This window comes from Petaurus breviceps, unplaced genomic scaffold (assembly GCF_028583685.1).
Source record: "Petaurus breviceps papuanus isolate PSGF00001 unplaced genomic scaffold, PetGlider_PUasm1.0 41, whole genome shotgun sequence".
Classification (NCBI taxonomy): Eukaryota; Metazoa; Chordata; class Mammalia; order Diprotodontia; family Petauridae; genus Petaurus; species Petaurus breviceps.
The window spans coordinates 2,953,146-2,963,468 of NW_027186320.1; the positions used below are offsets into that span (position 1 = coordinate 2,953,146).

At 34.5% G+C, this 10,323-nt stretch overlaps 1 pseudogene; it reads left to right on the top strand.

The window, feature by feature from the left end:
• The first annotated feature begins 2,937 nt into the window (after positions 1 to 2,937).
• LOC138171089 (17-beta-hydroxysteroid dehydrogenase 13 pseudogene) lies at positions 2,938 to 6,835 on the top strand (annotated as a pseudogene).
• The last annotated feature ends 3,488 nt before the right edge of the window (positions 6,836 to 10,323 follow it).

Here is a 10,323-nt window from a genome sequence, read left to right on the forward strand (position 1 = left end):
ATATATATATATATACACACACACACACAGACACACATATAGACACATACTTTCTCAAACCAATTCTTCTCCAGATATTTGCTTTTTTTATGTATAATTATATCACTTGTTTCCTACCCATCCTACCTTTTCTACTTTACTTCTACCCACTACTTTGCCATCTTATAACTTGCCTACTACCCCTCCCCTAACCTCCAATTCCCATAAATCTAAACACCTTTCTACACCCTTATTTCACCTGTTCCTTCATCCTCCCCCCTAAAGATCCCTCCCTTGTCCTCTCCCCTCTCCCTATGCCCTTAATATTTTATTTCTTCTGAATTTAGAGGACTTTTATACTCTTCTAAATATATATGTATCATTTCCTTTTAAACCCATTTCTGATGAAAGCAGATTACCAGAATAACCAGCCCTCCGCCCTTATCTAATTCTTCTGTTTCAATTATTCCTTTTGCACCTTAATCACTTACTCTCTTTAGTTGTTCCTAAATGATTTTACTTTTTAAATTCATATCATATTCAGGTTTATGCCAATATTTCTCATACACTAGCCAATTATTGATAAGAATCTTAGAAATATGTTTTGCATTTCACATATATTAAAGGTCATCAGTCTGTCCTTACAGATTACTTACAATCAGTCCTTGTTATGTGTGTTATATTTCCTTTTGTTCTTATATGTTAAATCTTCTATTAAGTTAAGAATTTTTTGAACAAAATCTTGAAAATCAGAGAGTTTATCAAATATCCATATTATTTTTGGTTTCATTCAGCATAATATTTAACTTTGCAGGGTATGATATTTTTGGCCAGAGCCCCAGTCCTTTTGTTCTTCAATATGGTGTGTTCTAATGCTTGCAGTCCCTTAATTTTTCTACTGCTAGGTCTTGTGTAACTCTAATTGTGGCACCATAATATTTAAATTGTTTTCATCTTAATTCTTTTAAATGTTCATTTTCCTTGAGTTGGGGCTTTTGGAATTTGACTATGATATTCTTAGAAGGTTTCCTCATAGGATTTCTTTTAAGTGGTGATTGATGGATTTTTTTTTCCTATTTCTACTTTCTCCCCTTTTTCTAGTGCTTCAGGACAATTTTCTTTGACAATTTCTTATATTATTATAGCAGGATTATTTTTTTGATAACTTTCAGTTAGTTCAATTATGTTTATATTTTCCCTTCATGATCTCTTTTCCAAATCTGTTGTTTTTCTTAAAAGATGTTTCACTTTCTCTTCTATTATTTCATAATTTTTGTTTTGTTTAATCATTTCTTTATTTCTTAAAAATTTCACTGTCTTCACTTTGCCCAATTCTAATTTTGAAGGTGTAATTTTCTTCCTTATTATTATAGATCTCCTTTTCTAATTGGGTAATTATCCTTTGGTACCTTACTTGTTTTTCTTTTATTATTCTTATTTTCTTTTCTAGTTTTTCCTCCATCTCTATCATTTGATTTTTGAAGTCTTTTTAAATATCTTTTATGGATTCTTTTTGGGTAGTTATTCATTTGACCTTACTCTTTTCTTTACTTCAGTACCTTCCTCTGAAAATGAACCCCAGTCATCTCTACTCCCATAATAGTTTACTATGATTAGATTCTTTCTCCTTTGCCTATGCATATTATGCTTAATTATTTGTAATCATTTCTGGCCCTGGGGTATGAGAAAGGGTACCTCTTGTCCCAGATCTTCAGTTCTTTCCTCAAGCCTTAACCCAGAGCCAAACTTCTAACTTCCTGAAAGTTCCCACATCCAGGAGCTTTCTGCCCTTCTTCTGCACATACGGAACATATACTGATTGATTATTGCCTGCTCTTTCTCCCTCCTCTGCTCTTCACAGCACAGCTGGGTCTGTCTTTCCTTGTCAGTAGAAGTTCGTTCTCTCTTCCTAGGCTTAGACACCCAACTCCCCTCATTATCCTGGGGGTAAGAGTTGGACTGGCTGTGGCACAGGCAGCCTCTCCAACCAACTAACCCCAGGAATTGCTTATTGTTTTTTAAGAGGCTAGCCAGTCACTTGCTGTTAAAATGGAACCTAGCCTCGAGGTACTTACTCTTCACAGCGACCACACATCTTCCTGGGATATTTTTTCTGATCTTCTCAAATTGTCCCCAGAAGACCCTGGTTATGCCTCTGTTCTTATTTTTCTCCACCCACACTTTGTTTGCCCTAAGGTGCTACTTTAACTCTTATCACAATATCTTGGAATTTTCTGACCTAATCCACCATCTTCCCAGAATCCTCTCTAGAATTTCTTTTTAATGGAATTTCTCTTTCTCTTCCTTGCTGCTGGGCTTTATTGTTAACATATAGAAATGCTGATGATTTATGTGGCTTTAATATATAGTGTTCAAATTTGTTAAGCAGGTCTTTGTTGATTCTCCAGGATTCCCTAAATATACCATTTCATCTTCAAGGGTGATAGTTTTGTTTTCTCCTTGCTTATTCTAATTCCTTGAATTTCTTTTTCTTCTATTATTGCTAAAACTATAATTTCTAGCATAATATTGACTAACATTGGTTATAATGGGCATCTGTTTTTTTTTTTTTATTTTACCCCTGATCTTGGTGAGAATGCTTCTAGCATATCTCCATTACATATAATGATGCCTGAAGTTTTTAGATTGATATTGCTTATCATTTTACAGAAAACTCCATTTATTCCTCTTTTCTCTATTGTTTGTAATAGGAATGGTGCATTTTGTCAAAACCTTTTCTGCATCTACTGAGATAATCATATGTATTTCACTATTTGTTTTTGATATGGTCAATTATATTGGCAGTTTTCCTAATATTGAACCTACCCTGTTTTCCTGGTATAAATCCCACTTAGTCATAGTGAATTATCCTCATGATAAAGAGAATATATTTATCTCAGAAATAGGTCTGTGGACAGTAGCCACTACAGGCAGTGACTGGGATCCCTTCACGTGGACATGTCTGAAGTACTAATGAGGTATGAGTTTATGGACATGCTTGCTGTTTCTCTGAGAAATATGACTTCATGGATTCACCTACTATTCTTGTGAGGCAGTGAGGCATATATAAGGAAGTTAGGATATTGACTAGGGGGTGGGGCTAGTGGCTAGTTAGGGGCAGTAGGTCTGCTTTTCAGTGAGGACTATGATTGAGTCTGGGGGCCTGTGGTGTGGTTAAAGTCAGACTGTGTGGTTAAATAAGGACATGCCTTCTGTTCAACAGGGCCCAAGAAGAGGTTAGAATATTGGGACTGGGACAGCTTTATTAGTATTCCATCAGCTGTTTATACTTTTCTCTCATGTTTTTCTCATCAGTGTTTTCTGACAACCACCTCCTTTAGTTTGTCTTCCCTTCAATCAGCCCCTCCTTTGCTTCCCTTCTTCCTCTCTGAATGAGAAAGATGAAAACTTCTCAGCCCATAAGTTTTTTGGGAACAAGCAGGAATTTTGGTTTCCTCCTTCCCCTGCTCTGTAAAGTAGTAATACTGCCACATCAGTATTAGATGCCCTTCAAGTGTCTTTCATCCTCCACCCTTGTTTTTTATCAGCAATAGGCTCTTTCAGGAGTTTTAAACCTTCATCCTTGTATGCCACACCCTTATTAGCATTAGGCTTCTTTTCACCTCCACCCATGCTTGTGACCTTTTTTCCCCTCCCTTGCTTTAGCATCTACCAAATAAGGACATGAAGAATATCTTGCCTCCATGTACTGCCTCCCAGACAATAGAAGATAGTGGTGGACTTCTTTGTTATCCACCACCGAGTTAGATTCTGTGCCAAGACTGAAAGCCCAACTTCCAGTCAATTGGAGGAGGGAAAGTGGGGGATGGGGGTGGGTGGGTAGGGGGTTTGACATTGTTAGGGTATAAATTCTTGTTCTGTCTTTTGTAATACACCTCATTCTGCTGGTTCATAGTGGTGGAAGGGATGCCCTCTTATTGGGAGAACAGAATAAACTCCCTCTTCCTTTCTCAAGATACCTCTGACTTAATTTTTCTGGGTAGGGGATTTTTGAGGTCCCTGTAACCCACATACCTCCCTTCAATCAATCCCATCCTTCATCATTTTCTTTCCACTTTCACTTCCTACTTTCCTGTAAGGTAAGATATATTTCTATAGCCAAATATGTATATTATTCCCTCTTTGAGTTAAATCTGATGATGGCAATGTTCGACAACTGCTTATGCCCATTCCTTCTTTCCCTTTACTGTAATAGGTATCTTGTTCCTGTTCATATGATACAATTTACTCTGTTCTGCCTCCCTTTTCATCTTCTCTCATTAGTAACCTTTTTTCCCACCCTTTAAGGTTTTTTTATATCATCACATTAAAGCCAAGTTATATCCATATTTTTTATCTATGTGTAATCCTTCTCATTGCCCTAGTAAAGATACAGGTCTCAAGAGATACAATTATCATCTTCCCATGCAGAGATGTAAACAGTTTAATCTTATTGAATAACATGTTTTTTTTTCTTTCCTCTTTGCCTGTTTATGGTTCTCTTAGGTCATATATTCTTCCTGAGTTCAAATCTGACCTCAGCCCTTTACTACATTTGTTACCCTTGGCAAGTCACTTAACCCAGTTTGCCTCAGGTACTTATCTCTAAAATTTGTTGGAGAAAGCTGGAGAAAGAAATGTTCAACTACTCTAGTATCTCTGTCCATAATATACCAATTGGAATCACAAACAATTGGATATGATTTCAGAACAATTAAGGTATTGATTTTTTCTATCTTCATGTGCCTCTATCTGAGAATAATCCCTGATGTTATCTGTGAGTCTGTGCATACATACAGAGAAAATGACTAAGTCACTGAACACCCCAAATCCACCAGATACAGAAAGAAGTTCACAAGAGATATCAACCATATCCTTGGCTTCTAAAGAAATGATGGGTTCATTGTTAATTGAAAAGTAAGAATTTTTAAATTGTATTTTCAATAAAATTTCTACATTTGCCATGATATGGGGGGGGAGTGAGCAAAATCATGTCTGATTCATCTATTTTTCTTAATTAACAATATTTTTAAATGCCTTTGGAGTAGAATTATTTAAAATAATCTGTAATTCACTCTACACATATTCATGATTTGTGATCATGAGTGAAATTAAAGGAAAACTACAAGTAATTTTTAAAGATTAAGAAAAATTTTCAAAATTGCTGTTTTATAATCAAATATATGCAATTATTTACATATACACATATGTATATACATGTACAAATATACTGTATACATATATGCATACATATTTTCTATGATATAAATATATCAAAATACTTTGTTTCTGAGTATAGAAAAGCACATTACATATCCATCTATACCTCTTGATTTCTTTTTAAATTCTTATTTAATATTTAATAATTGTACATATAATTTCAAATCCCAATGGAAATATTTGTGATCTATTATTATTTTAACTCTATCCTTAAGGAAGTATATAGGAATAGAACTATAGGTTCCTCCAGGAATGTGTTATTTCCACCTGGAATTATAACCTCAGAGCATCAACTAGCAAACCAATGATTTTTTTTTTTACTCCATCATTGAAAATACATTCAGCCAAGGATGATAACTGGCCAACCATGAAATTGTGTGCTTAAACAGACTTCATACTGAAAACAGAAAAGTCAGACAATTTATATACGTGCAAGTATCACATCTGCTCAGCTTATACTGTAAAATCCTATATCCTAGAATCTAAAGTAGCAGTGTATTAATTTACTGCATCAGTATCTGTCTCTATACCTCATATTGACCAAGGTTGGTTGTCTTTTTTTTTAGCAGCACATTTTTTTCTAAACTTTCAAAGAAAGAAACTAATATCCCTTTTGAAACACAGAAATCAGTAAGTATTAAGGATCATCTAATTAATTGAAAATAACTGATATGGGTACTAAAAATATGTAATTGATGTTTGAAATTTTGAGAAAAATATTAAATTGTTTAAGCTTTAAAAATGGTTGGTGTGGGCAGGAGAATGATCTATTGCAGACTCACTCTGTATTACCTAATTCTGGCACACTTGTCCAGTAGAAACATCACCGATACCAAGGCTCCTTTAGAGTCTACCCAATATGGCACATATTTAATAAACTTTGCTTTTCTTTGACTGAGAGAAAACTTGAGTCTAATTCATTTGTCAGGATCTGGCATAATGGTGTTGAAGAAACACTTGCTGAATGCAGAAAAATAGGGGCCACAACTTATGCTTTTGTTCTTGACTGCAGCAAAAAAAAAAGAGGAAATTTATACCATTATAGACAAGGTAAAGAATGAATTTGGTGATGTGACCATCATGGTGAACAACACTATAGCAATTTGTCCAGCAGATCTTCTGAGCAACAGAAATAACGAAATTACCACAACATTTGAAGTCAACATTCTTGGTCACTTCTGGATTATTAAAGCCCTCCTGCCTTCCATAATGCAGAGAATTCATGGTCACATCATCACTGTGGCATCGATCTGTGGTCATGGAGTGATTCCTTATCTTATCCCTTATTGTTCCATTAAATTTGCTGTTGTTGAATTTCACAGAGCCCTAACATCAAAACTTACTTCCCTGGGGAAAAAAATGGAATTGAGACCTCTTGTTTCTGTCCTGTTTTTGTGAATACTGGCTTCACCAAGAAACCAAGCAACAGGTTATGGCCTGTTTTGAAGACAGATGAAGTTGTGAAGAAACTGATGGATGGAATTCTAACTGACAAGAAAATGATTTTTCTTCCATCATATTTGAATCTCTCTTTGACATTTGAAAAATGCTTCCTTAGTGTGCATTGGCAGCCATAAACAGCATCCAAAGTATTCAGTTTGAAGCTCTAGTTGTCCACAAACATAAAAAGAAATGAGTACATTAGACTGAACTGACTTTAAAATGCTTTCCAGTGCTAAATCTTGGGGGCTTTTATAAAAATAGAATGACTACAGAGTGATTATGCATATAGGATTACTATCATTATCCTTCTTTATTTTTGAGAAAAAATCTAAGTAGTTTTTTTTTAAGCAATAGGGGTAAAGTAACTTGCTGAAGGTTACATGGCCAGTTATTTTTGTGTGGGTGCCAAGTATCTGATGCTGGAACCGATCCCAGGTCTCCTGCCACTGGGGCTGGCACTGTTACCCACTGCACCACCTGGTCGCCTCTGAAAATCTGTTTTAAAATTTTTTTGCATTTCTACTTCATACAACTGTTTTTAATTTACCTTTATACTTTCCATACCATGATGCACAAAAATAACTTTTCATTAGGTCTCCCAAAAGGATTGTAGAATTAGAGCTGGGAAGGACTTTGGAGGCTACCTCTGCCATTCTCATTTGAAAGATGAGGAAACTGAGTCTCTGGAACATTAGGTGACTTGTAACACAGGTAGGATCATCAGAGGTAGGATTTGAAGCCAGTTCATAGATAGACAGAGCTCTCTCCATTATACCAGCCACCTCCCAAGGAGCTGATGATATGGGCAAAATGGCAGCTTCTCACCTCTATATTTCTTCTATAAGACTAAATGTTCTCCCAGGCCACTTCCATCTCTAATTATGTGAGCCCATTATCAAGTGTTGCAGTCTTAAATGAAATTTAAACAGACAAGCAGACCACGGAAGGCACAACTCAAATAATTAAGCTTTGCAGTTAGAAAACTTTAACTTATTTGTGTGATGCCCCTTTCTTAGTTAGGGTGACTTTTATCTTCACCTTCCCACACAATTCAATTGAAATTGGAATATTTCACCCTGTTTGCCTCAGTTTCCTCATCTGTAAAATAGTCTGGAAAAGGAAATGGAAAACCAATTCAGTATCTTTGCCAAGAAATCCCCAAATGGGCTCACAAAAGTCAGACACAACCCAACAAGAACAAATGTTTTGTGCCAAGTATCAAGTATCTCTTATTTTTAAAGTAAAAGAAAAGCTTCTTTTAAAAAAATGTTTGGTATGCTTTATCAAAAATATTGGCTAAAATATTTCAAATTAATAGGTGTGAAATAATTCACATTAATAGGTGTGTATAAATAATTATCTTTTGAGAAAATATAATTTCTAATGCAACATATCCCTTTGATCTAAATAAGAATTTAAATAACTATCATTAATAACACTGTAAAAATATTGATTTACTTTACACTGTATATGATCTGAAAAGTTTAACAAGTTTTCTAATGCATGGTCTTTCAAGCCCCAGCCCTTTCCCTTCCATCTCTTTCTCTTTCTTTCTCCACTTCATCTCCCTCCTCCCACATTTTTTGTGCCTGTCTCACCCATGCACATCTGTGAATTAGATTGGCAACCTGCAAGCTGTCAGCATGTTCTTAGCTGCCTGGAGGAATAAGGAGATTATCTCAGAACATTCCAGACTCTTTTAGGAGGAGACACTGGTATATGACCTGATTGCATGCCCAACCAGTAACCTGTATATGAGGTGTACAACAAAGCTTGGACTAGCTGCCAGCAAGAAGGATGCTAAAAATCTCATGAAGTTGCCCAGGTGAAAGTCACTATAGGCCTAGCTAGAATGGGAGAGAATATTGTGGTGAAAAGAGACATAGACTACTTGCCATCCTTTAAACTTGAGATCAAAATACTGGAATGAGGGATCATTTATCAGTAAAATCTTTAGACACAATAGATGGTGAATAATTTTGTTGTATTTTTTTCTCTGTAAAAACAATTAATTGTCTACTATTTTCACAATAACTGTATGTCCTTTCCAAGTCTACTGGAACAAAAAAGTTTTCATAAAGTTATTAAAGTTGGTTTTCATTGACAGGTTCTAATAATAACTTTGAGATAATAGCTGCTATTTCTACAATAACACTATGAACATGTATGGATTAAATGTATCTATTGACCTCCATTCTCTGGAAAATAAAAGTAAATTTGAGTACATGAACTCTTCTGATGTGTTCAATATTATAGTTTTCTTGTCCTAAATTTAATATTTAGTAGATAGTAAAGAATTTAGAGATGATAAGATTTAGGTGGAGGGAATTACAGTAGGAGTGAGTGTTTAAGATAAGAACAGTATAACAAAGGAGTAGAGAAAAAATAACTAAATCTTTTGTCAGGTTGTAGTATCTGATCTGAGTCAGTGTGACAGTGGTTATTACAGTACCAGTGTATTGATAAACTCACCTAATAAGGAAAATGTATTTTTCAAGACTTAGAGGTAGATATATCTCTGATAAGCCGAACTAAATATGTGTTGACTTTTCCTGTTCTCTAGTTTGTTTAATTCAGTGCTCAATCTACTGATATACTGATATGTCATTTTCTGACAGAAGAGAGAGAGAGAGAGAGAGAGAGAGAGAGAGAGACTTCCTCTTGATGTATTCTAACAATACAACTATTATCTAAGCCTGAGGTACATTTCAGTGGTATTGATTAAATTAGTAAATTGTGAGATGATACAAAAAAGTCAAAAAACAAAACATCCTCTAAGAAATATTTGTTCCTAGTCACTCAGTGCACCCTTAAATACCTTTTGAAGTACTTCATTCATTTGAATATTAATGTCCATAGATTTTCTTATTTTCCCCTTTCTTCATTTCCTACCATGACCATTTATTTTTAGTAAAACTAAGTAGTAATCATTCTTGACTCCTACAGAGGGAATATTTCCCCTGAATATGTTGGCAGGTACCTTGTGCACTCCATGTTTTATTTTTAACTGTGCATTCTTAGAGTTACTATTTTCCTTATTGTAGATATCAAAATGGCTGTCACAGTACAGATGAATTTCAAGGTTTTTAATTTCATCTCATTTACAGCCAATACAAACCGTAATCATCTACTATTATTCTTGTAAAACAAATCAGAATCCTCTCTCTGTCATATAATAAAAATTAGTTTAACCTTGGGCATACTTTTTCTCTACCCTAACAATGTCCCATTCAGAAATAAAGAACTTTATTGGGTTAGCACTTAAATAGCTATCTTTCTTTAGGAAGAGAATATTAATATATATTTACATTGTTTTAAATTGGCAAAACTTATCTTTTAATGAGAAATTTTTTCTGGGGTAAAGTTAAATAGGAACCTATTAACTTCTTTGTAAGTGTCTAAAATAATAATTATTCACCTAAATAATTTATTTGGAGGAAAATGATTAAGATATGTAAATATATTTGATTTTTTTTAGTTGTGTGTAGCTACTTAGTGAAGTTAGTTTCACATTTACTGTAGAGAAAGAATGTCACTTTGTGTTTAGTACTTGACTTAGAATCAGAAAGAAATGAATATACCCTGTGTCTCATACTTTCTAATTATGTAACCATGGGCAAGGTGCTTCATATCCCTGAGACTTTAATCAAAGTATTAAAAAAAAGGAAACAGAGGAAGGAA